This window comes from Heterocephalus glaber, unplaced genomic scaffold, assembly GCF_053883595.1.
Source record: "Heterocephalus glaber isolate CG9 unplaced genomic scaffold, H.glaber_assembly_v1.0 deba00000331, whole genome shotgun sequence".
NCBI lineage: Eukaryota > Metazoa > Chordata > Mammalia > Rodentia > Bathyergidae > Heterocephalus > Heterocephalus glaber.
The window spans coordinates 55,698,255-55,712,608 of NW_028258142.1; the positions used below are offsets into that span (position 1 = coordinate 55,698,255).

General features: G+C 38.4%; 1 protein-coding gene and 1 non-coding gene across 13 annotated transcripts in view; one reads left to right on the forward strand and one right to left on the reverse strand.

Moving 5' to 3' along the window:
• Positions 1-14,354, forward strand: part of Osbpl1a (oxysterol binding protein like 1A) — a 198,608-nt gene that overhangs the window by 128,907 nt on the left and 55,347 nt on the right. The window lies entirely within an intron of this gene.
• Positions 5,877-5,988, reverse strand: LOC147830143 (U6 spliceosomal RNA). The gene has a single exon (XR_015445077.1). It is a non-coding gene; the product is annotated as a U6 spliceosomal RNA (small nuclear RNA).

Here is a 14,354-nt window from a genome sequence, read left to right on the forward strand (position 1 = left end):
CAGTTTAGTTAAATTTAAGCAAAGGCTATTATTGGGGCCCAAGGTTTGCTGAACAGATGTGTTTTCTATGGGCTGACAATGTTACTACATTTCTGTTCCCTTGATGGCTTAGTCCTAGAGACTGTCCCAGTGAAAGGGATGTAACAGACACCACACTTCTCTGGTTTTGGCACAGGTTCACAGACACAGGGCATATGTGTATGCTGGTATTCACATAGTGAGATATTTTATAACATTATCATCAGTAAAGGATACATCCTGTTGGGTTTGTAAAAATCATTTTTGGGGTAAGGAGTATTAATAGTGGATTTCTACAAAATAGTCATTTGTTTGGTTCATATTTTTAGATTGCATAAGGCCATGATTCTGACCACAGCTGGTCTCACATGTTCTGAGAAAAATATATACATCATTTCTCTGATTTATTTGTACTTTTCTTTTGTTAACCAGAATGTCTTGGTTTATGTTTATTTTTAGAACACCAGTGAGTTTAGGAACGAAACAGATAAAAATAGTATTCTTTTGTTGGCCTAGAAGTTGTCCTCTAAACTTGCTCGTTAGTAACTGTCCTTTGATGGAGTTTACTGTTGTAAATGACACGTTGAGCAGTGAGGTCCTCCTTCACTCCCACTGCAGTTACCATTTGTCAGTTCCTTTGGAGTCTGAGACTAAACAGCAAGCCTGGCAAGTTTGCCAGAGAAGACAACCTTTAGCTGTTAATACCTGCGTCATGCCATCCAATGAGAACACAGGTGAAATCTTTGGAAAGCTCACAGAAGTATACAAGTGTTTGGTATAATTAATAAATTATCAGAATGAGTACTATGTTTAGAACAAACAGCTATCTTATGCTGTGGTGAAGGGATTTCTCTACGTCCTTTTCAGAACTAGATAGGCTTTTTGTAAGACTACTGTAATCATGGCAGTAGCTGTTTTGCATTTGACATATTCAGGTATTCTGTGTTTGGTTTTAGTCACACCCAGAATGGTACAAATGTGAAACTTTTCATGTTCAAAAACATGAAGTTGGACAAAGCCACTAAGGAAGAACATAAAAGAAACTAGGTAGTGGCCTTACCAGAAAAGTTAAACTGATTTTTTAAAAAAGATGAAACTTATTAAATCTATAAAATAGTTGGTTCCGTTGCCTGCCTTGAAAGTGCAAGGTCCCGAGTTCGATCCCTGGTACCAAAAAAAATAAAACTACACTTTAAATCTATAAAATAGAATATCACATTCCTTAGTTACTCATATCAAAATAGGGGTACTTAGGAAGTTGTCAATAGCCTAATAGGTGGGAAAACTTAATTTTCTACTTTTTAAAAGTAGCCCCTTTTTTCCATAAAATTCCTCTATAGTTAAACAGAGTATGTGCCATGCATAATTAAGAGATTTAACTTTAGAACAGGAAAAAAGTTGAAATATTCAGTGATACCAAATCTCTGCTGCCTGTACCCTAAATAGCATGATAAATCTGTATTTATAGAGAGCAGTTACTATATTGATATTAAGAGTAGTTTGTATTGATAGTAATTATGGTGAAATTTTAGAAAACCAGATAATGTGTTACTAGGTTAGGGTTAGGTGTTGCTTAGATCCAAAGTGATAATGAAATGTATTTAAAATTCGTGTGACATTTGTCTTCACCCTTGTCATAGAGTTCTGATTCTCTAATACTGAACAATTGTTCTCTTAACACTTAATGTACTCATAAAAGTCTTGCATTTGCCCCTCACCCCATACCACCATTTAGCCCCTGGCAAAACTCTTAAATTTAGGAAATGGGCACATGAGATTACATATGGATTATAAGAGTTTTAAAAAGAGAATACATATTTTCAAATGGGAAAAGGAAAGCCTGACAATTATAGTCCCCTCTTAACTGATTTCTTATAAAGTGGAACAAGGGTCTTTGATCATTCTTTTTAAGCTTCAAAACCTTTTGTGCAACCAAAATTTAATGTGAAAACTATTACAATCTTACAATCTTTGCTTTGATAAGCCCTTTAACCCAGAACATACAGCAAGTTGCTTTGTGGAAAATTGGCCTACATCATGCCGTAGTGACATCTATATTTACAGGGCATATTGCCATCTTGGCCATGTGCCATAGGAGCAATTATCTGTACCTGGACCTGATTTATTGAATTTATTTTGAGAGCTCTACACTTACAGCTTATTATCACTTTTACCCAAATTGTATGTTTGGTAAACGTATCAATCTTTATTTGAATATTGGGTACATGTGAGAGATCCTGATATAGTGAATTAGGCAGAATCTGGAAATATTGAACTCATATTACAATTCTGTAAATATAATTCACTATATTAATAGCATTAATCAATTAAAGGAGAAAACTATATGATCATTCCTAATAAACATTTTCAAAAAACTTAGTCATTCATGATGATTAGATTTATTAGCAAACCACAAACAACCTCTTTAATCTGGTTAAAAATTACAGCAAGCAAATTGCATGGTGAAGACCTACTGAAATGGCTTTATAAAACAGTATTACTTAGAGCCCATAGCCAGAGACATAACGCATAGCAAAATTTAGAAATAAAATTTCTTATCCACAGATGGCACAATTGTCTTGCATAGAAAACCTGTAGTATTCATAGGAAAATTATTAGAGTTAGTAGTATTTATTGACAAAGTTGCTGTACATAAAACTGCATTTCTGTGCATCATCAACAGAAACTGCAATTAAAATTGAGAGAAAAGAGATATTTATAGGAACTATTAAAAAAGTACATGCCTAGAAATAGATCTTAGCCAAAAAAAAATCCAGAAAGAGTGTAGTAAAACTTATTGCAAAGGAAAATTCAGTATCGTAAAAATATTCTTGATCTGTAGATTCAGTGTAATTTTAATTAAAATCACAATGCCATTTTCCATGGAAGATGGAAAGTAGATTATAAAATTTGTACTAAGTACAAAGGGCTTTGAAGAGACAAGGCACTGCTCAAAAGCCAGATCAGAAGTTAAAAAAAATGATGTTTGCCCTACCAGACATCAAAGTTGATGTTAAATATTTCAGGATTTTCCTGGAGATAGTTTGACCTGTAGAACAGAAGGGAGGAAAAAGCCCCGAAGACTTACATATCTGAGGAAGCTTAGTACATAGAATGGAGCTTGTGCAGCAGATCACTGAGGGAAAGAATGCATGGCTTGGTAAAGGGACAGGAGGAGAAAACAGATCCCTCTTTCATATACAGTGACCCCTCATCTGCCGGTTCTGTGTCTGTGGATTCCAGCTACTAATTTAAAGTAATTGGTGGGGAAAGGAAATGAACATATACAGGCCTTTGTTTTATTGTCATTATTTCTTAATACTTTATAACAACTCTTTGCATGGCATTTGCAGTGTATGAGGTGTACTATAAGTAATCTAGAGATGATGTAAAGTACATGGGAGGACCTGTGTAAACCACATGCTACAAATACTGTACCATTTTATATAAGGGGCCTGAGAATCTGCAGATTTTGGTATCCGAGGGAATTCCTAGAACCAGTATCCTTCAGATAGCAAGGGACAACTGTACAGGTGAATCAAACACTTAGATGTAAAGGGCAACATTTGAACACTTTCAGAAGAAAATGTAAAATATCCTCATAATTTTGAGATAGGAAAAGATTTTACAACAGCAACATCATAGAGACAGTTTTTTTCATCTGATTCTAATTAACTTACTTGCAGTGATATATTAACTTGAGTAAAGCCATCGGTAGTAAATGTGGCTGAGAATCTCCAAGGTTTATTATACTGAAATAGATTGGGGCTCCAGATGACTGCCTAGCTTTACTCACCATTTATGACTGCTTTAGATGTGAAGTCCTAGGTAGTCAGGAGGAGAGGATCATAATGACTGTTGTCTTCTGTGCAATGAAGAATTCCTAGGAAAAAATGCACTGACAAGTTGAAGTCAAGTGAAGAGACTAAATTAGAAGCTAAGACAGTATCTTCCACGAGTAAGCATATACTGAGAAAATGTTGTCAGTGGCAAATACAAATTATTCAGCACTGATTATATTTAATCACTGGAATAAACCTACTTTCCCTTTGAGCGCTCACTCCCTACACATGTGCAACAAATGACCTGGACTCACACTTGTGTAGATCAGGAAGTTGAGTTATTAACAAGTCACCTCACCCAGGGGTCCTCTGCTGCTCTGGGCAGATAAACATCTTTCCCGCCAAGGTCAACAGTCGGGCAGCTCCTTCTTGTTATGTAGTGACCATGGCACTTAAGCTATATCTGACTTTCAGAGGACTCGGGAGTCTTGAGGAAGAGAGCAAGAGCCTTGGGTCAGAATTGGCCCGATCCTTAGAAGGGCCCGTGGGCCCCTCAGTCTGTGCTGTCTTTGTGCTGCCCCACTCCCCGTCCAGAGCACCTAGTTCCCTTGCAGAGTAGAGGGTTGCAATGAAAAGAAAGAGTCACTACTAGAAAGTCAAGCAGGTGGGCAGTGGGGCCTGCCTGTGATAAGCTGGACACAAGCCTGTCTCAGCAGCAGAAGAGGGAGGATCACCAAGGAGCAGGCAGTGGGGACCTCCAGGAGAGGAGCAGCGAAAGATGCTGGATCCTCTCAGAAGCATGCAGGTCGGGCAGAGGCACCACGGTACTGCAGATGAGGGCCAACTGTTCCCAGTCAGGAACCTACAGGAGTCTGTGGCCAGTGCAGATTGGACACTTGGAATAGATTGGCAAAGTGGGTGACAGAAGCAGAGGACTAGAAATCAGCCAACCACTCATTACAGGACATCTACCTTTCCTACAAAAGCACATTTGGAGACCTTCCTACAAATAAAGAGTGTCAGCTTGACAGTTGGGGCTAGTCACCCAAGCAGAGCGGGTTCACATTTAAAAACCTTATCTAGGCCAACAAGCTGGCAGGCCCCTGAGTCACTGAGTACATTAGGAAGACACAGAAGGCAGGAAAAGCCTGGGCTCTTGAAGCTTCCCTTCATGTTCCCAGGTTGAGCTGCTGAGGTTATTGCCCTGAGTTATACTAGGAGAGCTGCATCATCTTTCCTTTGAACATTCATCTCTTCATGCTGCATTTGAGTTTAGAAAGCAAATGGAGTTGCTCTTTTGAAAACAGCGGCAGAGGCTCAGAGTCCCACGGGCCCCTCTCCTCGTCCTGTCCTCAGTCCCAAAGATACCTCTTTGGGGCCCTGAGACTTGCAGTTGGAGAAGCACAGTCTTTTTCTAGGCCTGGCATTTTGTAAACAAGTGATGATAGGACACACTTTCACCTCTAAGGGCTTGTTCTAATCTGTTCTAGACAGATGCTTATCTTGGGCAAATGAGAGCAGTTTTCTAGGGCAGCCATAATTTGCAAAGCTCTGCTTGAATGAATGTAATAGCAAGTAGCTGATGAATTGGTATTTGCCTAGACTGTGAAGAAAAATATTTTTTTCAGGTATATAATCCCACTTTTAAATCTTTTCATTATGGAAAATTTCAGACATGCCTGTAAATAGATTACTATAATGAACCCTTTTCTACCCGCATTCAGCTTCAGTACTTGTCATGTGCCCAACTTTGTTTCATCTACAAACCCTTTCACCTCCCATCTTCTGGAATTTTAAAGCAAATCTAAGAGACATTGTTTCAGCTTTACTTTTCAAGACATTGCTTTTTAACTAATACAAATTTATATATTTATGTCCTGGATTTTGAAATATATATACATTGTAGAATGGCTGAATAGAGCTAACATATGTATTGCCTCATGTACTTATTTTTTTGTGGTGAGGACCCTGACTCTCTACCTTCTTAATTTTCTTAATAATTTTCACATATACAATGAATGCATTATTAACTGTAGTCATCAAGTGTATAATAGACCTCTTCGGCTTAATCTTCCTAAAAATATGGCACGCTTCATGAATTTGCCTGTCACCCATGTGCAGATCGGGACCATGCTAATCTTCTTTGTGTTGTTCCAGTTTTTAGATTACATGCTACCAAAGTAAGCACTCCTCATCTTTAAGGAACTCAGTATGTATCTCCAAAACATTCAGGCTCTTTTCCTCCTAAGCCACAGTACCGTTACCATATATAAATAATAGTTTCTTGTCATCACATTTTAATTAGTATTCAAATTTTCCTGCTTGTCTCATAAATGTCTTTTAATAATTGGATCCAAATTGTCATTTAATATTAAGGATATTCCATATATTCCATTTGGCTTATATATCCCTAAAGACTTTTGGAAATAAATCTCTAGGTTTCTTCTTTCTTTCCTCATTTTTTCTTGCCCTTTATTTGTTGAAGAAACCTGGTCGTTTTTTCCTGTGGAATATTTCATGATCTGGATGTGTGACTGGTTGCATTTCTGGAATGTCACTTAACACATTCTTTTACCCCTGGTTTCCTGAAAACTGCTAGTTTGACCAGATTTAAGATTGAACATTTTGACTCAAATATTTGTTAGGTATACACACCATAGGTCCCTTCTCCTGTGTTGGCCAGGGGCCCTGTGCCGTCTAGATTTAGGTCCTTCAGTCTGACACTCCCATGATAAAGTTACTGGGCAGCCTTTCACCTAATGACTTCAGCAGCCATTATTGGTCATTTTCTATAACCTTAGTATTTTTTTTTTTTGGAGCTGCAAAATAGAGATCTTTCAATTCTTCATTCCTTCATTTATTAGTTGGAATTCTTCTATGAAGAAGAGCTTTCCAGTACCTCTTTACAAAATGATACGTATGTCAGTTCCCTAACTTTCTTCAAAAGTGATGTATGAACAGGTGGATTAGCTTTGTCTAAGTCTCTTGCAGTTATTTTTCCCCTTTGGCCAGAGAGCTTTGTTGGCTTCTGTGTCCATTTGACAGGACCCCAATGGTTTTTTCTGTAATTTTAAAGTATAATTTGCATATGACATATACATATTGTCTTTGCTTTTTGATAGGTGATGTTTCTGGCTTATTTCCTGCCTCAGACCTAGTGTCAGCAGTGTCTCTTAGGGAACCCTGTTTCTTTTTAGTGGGAAGCATTATTTAGAAATAACAGTCAGAGGGGTAAGGATGCTTATTGCTAACCTGTTGGCCCTGTTTTTAGTTATTTCCACACACTGATGCATGGTTAGTGCATGTCATGATTCCTAATGATGTTTTCCTGATTACCTATGTGCTTTATTCTGAATATGTATGTTTAGACCACGTGCAAAACATATTTACGTAAATTATGTTACTTGCAATGTGATTGTTGAAAAGATTTATATTTCTTTTCAGGTGTTTAAAAATATACCTTGTCTGGAATGTACAGTCAGATTTTGTGTTTGGGGCAGTCACTGCAGTGGATCTGCCCTGTGCCTGCTGTGTGGTTAAACTGCCCTGGTGCACAGACTGGCTCATGTGTTTCATTTACTCTCAAGGCTCAAGGATTCTCTTTGTCTAGTTTGACTTAATTATTAAAGTTACATATTGATGTGATTTCAAAATTTTTCAAATATATATTTAGACAAATCTATTTTCAGTTAACAGTAATTTTTCTCCCTTTCTATAAGGGTAGCCATTTTTACAATCTTTCCAATTATTTTGGTTTCAGTGTAAGAAATAAAGAGATATATATTCCTATAAAAGATACTGTACAACTTTGATTTCTTTCACTTAACAATATGGGCTAATCTCAATTCTTTTTTTTTTTTTTCTAATCTCAATTCTTTGCTCCTTGATACTGATTATAACTGGATTTTTCCTATGTAACTCTTCATAAATACATACAGGTGTGTGCATGTATGTTTAGAGATGAGTCCTTTTACATTTTTGAATTGGTAATATATTTATGTAGCTCAAAATTCAGAAGCATAATGCATGTTTTGCTTTTTATCTTTTTATTTTTTAATTGATTAGTTAATTTTGTGCTGTTGGGGATCAAACTCAGGGCCTCATGTATGCCAGGAGAGAGCTGTACCACAGAGCAGTGCCCCAGCTTCATAATCTATAAATTTTAATTTCCACTGTTTAAACTAGAAGCTTCCTTCCTGTCCCTAAATGTAACCACTTACTGGATATAAATGTTTTCACACAAATGATAGAACTGTATACATATAGATCCTGAACTTGCTTTTCTTTTTTTGTTTGTTTGTTTGTTTGTTTGGTACTGGGGATTGAACTTGGGTCCTTGTGCTTGCGCAGCAGGCGACGAAACCACTGAGCTAAATCCCCAGCCCCTGAACTTGCTTTTCAAAAGTGCGTATCATATTGTTTATTCAACAAATATTTGTTGAACTCTTAACACCAGATTCTGTCCAAGGTGCCGGACAGAATTATGAATAAAACCTTGCTTGTGTATTGGGTGTCCCTGTCTGTGATGAGAGGTCGCACATCTTTTTGTATGTTTATGACAAGTTCTGTGAACTTCTCAAATCTCTTACCTGTTTTTCTGTAGGAATGTTGAGCACATCAGTTTTTAGGTGCTCTGTAATAATTATTAGGAAAACTTTTGCTGTGTGATATCAAGTAAAATTTTTTCCAGGTTTGTCAAAAGGAGAGACAATTCTTGGAATTTCTAATTCTTACCACATAGTAGGAAATGAAATACCAAAAACCTTTAATAAATACCACCATTAAATTTAAAACTTTTGATTTTCTTGATTTTTGCACTTATATGTATAAACTTTTATTGTGAACTAGAATAGTGTATATATTAAGAACTACAGTATGGGTTTGAATCCCATATTGTACAACTTTGCCAACTTTAGACAAGTTATACTTTCTTTGAAATTCCACTTCTTTTTCTGTGAAATAAGTGTAATAATAGGGCCTACTTTGTTGGTTCATTATGATATAATTAAATGAGATTATCTGTATCAGGCATGTCCTGTGGCCCACTTTTTTTTGTTCTTTTATGAGTAAATTATTTAAAATAGAAAGTTTTATTACTTAAATATATTTACTATAATCCGTATTTTATATGTGGTTCAAGATGATTCCTCTTCACTCAAAAAAATAAAGGAAAATAAAGGTAGGCTGCAGGTTGGATATGCCTGATCTACACAAAGTGTTCAGTGATTTTAGTTCGTTAAATGTCAGGTGCCGTTATACAAATGAAAACGGATGAACCCTAAGTAGACAAACGATCCTGCCTTCTTCCTTTCTTTTAATTTAGATGAAAGTTCTTTGATTTGATTTGGAAATTTATATTGTCCTTCGAAAGTTGATTGTGAGAAAGGTAGCTAAAGTAAAGTACTGATCTTAGAAGAACACTGGTCTTTTGGTGAGAGGGACACAAGAAAACTGTCTGTGTATTTAAAGCCAGGTGCCTTTGATTTTCATTATATTTTGTAAGGTGTTTCATCGTATGATTAAACTGCAGCGTGGTTTCTGTTGATGATGCATAGGTGTGGCTGCGTGGCACACGCCTGCCTGTAAAGTTACATTGTCAGAAGTGTAAACAGGAGGTGACTGGAGGCTCACAGGCTATTACTCACTGTTTGATCCCTTGACATTACTTCCCCATGCAGAGGTCTCATTACTTTCTCCTTCTGATCCCTAGACTTTTCAATCTCTTAGGTAAATATCCAATTTCTATTTCAGGTTTGCTTTAGGGACACTTACAATCCTCGGAATGTTAAATGAAAGAAGTGGTTAGATATTTACCAAAATGTACATTCTTCCTTAGGGTCTTGCTCCATTTATCGGAAGATACGCCTCCCTCACCCCCACTCATACACAAGCATAAGATTTTAGGGTTAGGAAATATTTTTCAGTCTGTCGGTCTTAGTGGTCTGCCTGCCTTAGCCCGTTTACTCGGTCTACATTTTATAAGAAGCCATAGATGTAGAGTCTTGTCTCTACAAATATATCAAAGTGTCTTTCCCTTTTGGAGCTGTGCCAGCCTGAATTTTGTCTCTAGGAGAAAATTGTCTCAGGGGACATAGAGTTCTTCAGTATTGTTTTCTTCACTTGTTACCTCAGGAGGAATTTTCTTCTCTTTAAGAAAACACCATATACAGTAATAAGGATTTGGAAGGTAAATAAATTAGAGAAATGATTGTTTTTTTAAAAAAACACAGAGGTCCTTTAAAGATTTCTTACTTTGTTAGCCTTGTACCTTTAAAATCTAAAAAATTTGGTTGACACACAATTCTTTTCAAAACCCACTGATTATATAAAGTGTGACACATGCTCATCCGCTGGGATATAACTAGCTTGTGTGGTGTGATGTAGCACAAAGTGCGGGGCCAAGATTTGAAACTTAGTGTGGACCCTCTGCTTTACCACAGTTAAGCGTTCACCGAGGTGAGGCAGCTCCCTGTTGAGGTGGCAGTGGCAGCGTTCTTTGTACACACTGGTTCTCAGCAAGGGAGCCGTGCTGCTACGTCAGATGAATGTGGAACACGCAAATGTCTGGAGCCAAGGTTGTATACCATTACAGTGCACGGGTACGCCAATCTGAGCAGATGGGGTGATTTGTACTAGAGCAGACATAGTCGCCTTTTAGTAAGAGCAAAGAGGTGGAGCGCAGTGTCCTCCCAGTGTAAAAGCACAATTGTAGGCAAACACAGCTGGGCCAGCTCACGACTGTCAGCATAGCTGCCTTCCGTGGATGGTAGCGTATGACCACGAATTCTTTGAAATTGTTTTACTTTGGTGTTTTGAGGCTCTTAGCACCTTAAGTACAGTGCCAGAATTTCCGGAAGGTGAATGTGTTCTTGAGACATGGTGAACCCCTGGCTTGGGGCGATCCCTCTTCTGAGCTAAGCCTCGGCTCTGGTTCTGGTTCTGGGTGGGGAGAGCTGTCTCCCGCCTGCAAAGCTTTGCTCCCCCCAGGCCTCAGCTGCTTCTCCTGTAAGCTGACCAGGACCCCACACAGCACAGTGCACAGCAAGAGGCTAGAGAGGCCTGGAGCCCATGCCTGTCTGGTGTCGAACACTGTTGTTTCTTTTGTTTCTTCTTTTTTTTATTTTCAAAATTGTAATTACCACAAAAAAGTAAACTCAAATTAGAGTTCAAGATCAAAGCACCTTAGTGTTTTAAAGGTGCAGTAGCACGAAAGTATAAACACATCCACATTTTAAATAGTCATTTGTATGGTAGGTAAATGACATTTTAAAACATTTTTAATAGAAAAGCTGCTTTGTAAGCCAGTTTATCATTTCAAAAAAAAATCACTGTTTAATACCAACTTTAACTATAACTAAAAGGGAAACAATTTTCCTCTGTGCCACTTCTGCCTCAGCCTGTGTATCTTCTTGTAGCAGACACCTCTGCCCAGTATTAGCAGGCTATAGCGGCACAAGCTTTTTGCCCCTCCATAATCCTGCTGTGTTACATTGGAAGTAGCAGAGCTTCGCTGAGTTCACTCCCAGTCAAGGTCAACTGACTTCAACTAAATTCTCCCCTCTGAAATTAACCGTTTGTTCTCTTCAGCAAGGATATGTCTGTGTCCTCATTCTGCAGTCCTGCCTGCCTGATACTTGTTATTAGCAAGTGTCCCAAGGCCTGCCCAGTTCCCCTCTTTCCCATGCTTGTAATGAATAAACAACACTGGATGGCCTTGGTGTCTTTGTCTTTGTTGCCCAGAGCAGCTTAGACTAGCCCAAGACTCAGTTTCTCTCAAGCCTCTGTCTCTGTATATCTTTTAATTCCCACTTTCCTATCTCGTGGATGTCGCACTGGCTTGCAAGAGGCCAGGACCACTGCAGGGGTCTCTGGCAACTCCCATTACCCCTTGTCTGTATCTTCTCCTTGCCTTTTAGAGAAAACATAGCATTGTAAGGCTGCTGCTGTCTTTTTGGACAAAGACAGAGATTAAGATCTTCCGTGATGTAAACCCTTTCCATACAAGTTTGGGTAGAAGGGAACCAATTTCCCAGAAATTCTCTGGTGTGTTGGGTGTCTTGGTCAGAAAGCCACCTTCTTTTCTCTTTATTCTGCCGGCATATCTGTGTAATACATTTTATATTCCTTACATGTGTGACCAAGCAATTTTCTTCTCTCTTCTTTTTTCCAAACCACCTCAATATGAGGAAAATTTCATAAGGCAGTCTTTCTCTCATCATCTTTGAAATATGACTCCACAAATGCTTTCTGCTTTATCTTGTTTATCATCACATGTGTTTGGTTTCCTTATGGCAGTGGATAATTTCTCCAGTTCATTTACCACCTGGGGAAATTGTCTGCCAGACAGGATTCGTATTCTTCGCCTTTTGTATGATCAGACATACCTTCCAAGCTATCATTTATTTTTTTTCTCTATTTGGACTTTTTTCTCCCTTTTGCTCTTGCATCTTCACTTTTAAAAGCAAACTTTCGCTGCCCAATGTACAGTCCATGTCTCTCTCCCCTCCTAATCTTGACTGACTGCCATCCTTGGTGTCGATTGCAGTACTGTATCCATTTTATACTGAGTAAGGTCTGCTCCTCAGTCTACACTCCACTGGATGTTTTCAAAGGATGCATCTTGGTTATTAGACTTTATTTCAGCAATTTTGCAGGGATCTAACTGAAAAACTGATGGAAATTCACATCCTCCATTGACTGACCAGCACCCTTCATATTATCAAGAGATTTTCTCTTCAAACTTTCATGTGGACGAAGAGGGAATTTGAAGATCCCTCTTTTACATTCTTTTTGTAGGTAATAGTGTTTTATTGTCTAGAGGGGATTTACACAAAGACAGGAGGATGCACTCCTGTGAAAAGAACTCCTTTGGGGAATCTTTGGGTACCATGCAGTTCCTATCCAAGGAGTTATACATGCTTAGGCAAAAAGGTTCATATTCTGAAATTTAAGGTAATTTATCCTAGCCTTTAATTAATGTTCTGTTTGTTTCTTTTGTGTAAAAATTTAGAGAACATCATAGTCCCAAAATAGCTACTCATCTGTTGTCTTCATGTTGGGTACTACTACAAAGTAAAGTGCACACAGAACTTGTCATCTAGGCCTTCTATAAGTGTCCAGTTGCATTAACTTGAACAAACGAGAAGAACACATGAATACATTAAAAGTTGTATTATGTTTAAAACAGATCTAAGATAAAAATATATTCTCCTTAAGCAGTCCTAAAGGAGACCATTGTGTTCCTCTTATTTCCATTGCACACCACTTCCAGCCAAAGCAGAATACTTCAAAGGGTGCAGGAATAAAGTTATGATGTTTTCTTTAATAACAAAGCATTCCCTTAATATTAAAAAAAAATCAAACTTTTTGGCTGTTTTCCTTCAGGACATGATTGATACAGCATATCTTAGTGGAAATAATGAGAAAGTCTCAGGCCAGGTACACAACTTGGATCTCATTGTGTGCTGCGGGACAGTGTATGCTCTTTCTCAGTAGAAGAAACTTCAGGGAAGAGGAAGAATATATCCTTTTGCGGTACAGGTATTGCACTTTGCTCTTGGGCAATCAGATGGGAAACTGGTGGACATATCAGAGAACACTCTAGGGGTGTTGAGTGTCACAGAGCAGGAAGAAATCAGAAATGCAGCTCTGTCCCTTGAAATCCTATCTTTGGTGGCAGGCAATCGAAAGCATCTCATATCACTTAAGGAAGTTAATTTAGGATGTTGAAACAGCTAAAAAGCAAATCACAAAAAAATTGCTCAATCTGAAAATGGTTTAAAGGGAAGTTAGTCCAAAAGGTTTAGAACCACAAGGAGGCACAGGCATATTACAGAGGAATAACCATTATTCAGCCCATCTCTGCTTCTCTTTGTTTCTTCTCTTACTGTTACATAATTTCTGGTGTTCCTCAAACCCTTGTTTGGGGATCCGCAGAGCTCCAGGAAACATACAACCTGTTCAAAACTACCTTGCTGCAGTGTTGCATTTAAGGATCATCAGCCTTTCCCACCAAATGCTCAGACTTGTATTCTGTGGAGAACTCTGGATCTCGCTGCTACAACCAGACTCCTGATCCAGCCAGAGCCTATTCAAGTTCTGAGGCAGAATATTTCCCAGTGTATAAAACCCAAGAAGTTTGTGTAATTAGGAAGGGCTTCTCTCCCCTGCTTCACCAGCAGAATTACCACTAAGATGGCCTTATTCCATGTGGAGCATGGAGAGCTATCAGTGGAAAACTGCCCTCTGTCTTGGTGCCTCTGCCCTTTAGCAGTGCACACTCCTGAGGCTCAGTAGCCTTTGTGTGAAGCCAGAAGGGCAGAGCTGGCTCTAATCTCTGCACACACAGCATGTGTCTCATCAGCACTGTCTTTCCTTGAGGTCGAAAGGACCATAATCTACGCTCTTTACTTTTCACTTCAGTGACTTCCCATCTGTTCTAGCACCCATTATGTGATATCGAAGTTTGGGGTTTTTTTGGTCGTTGTTTATTTTTGCTGGGGTTTTTTGTTTGCTTGGTTGCTTGCTTTTGGTTTTGGTGATACTAGGGTTTGA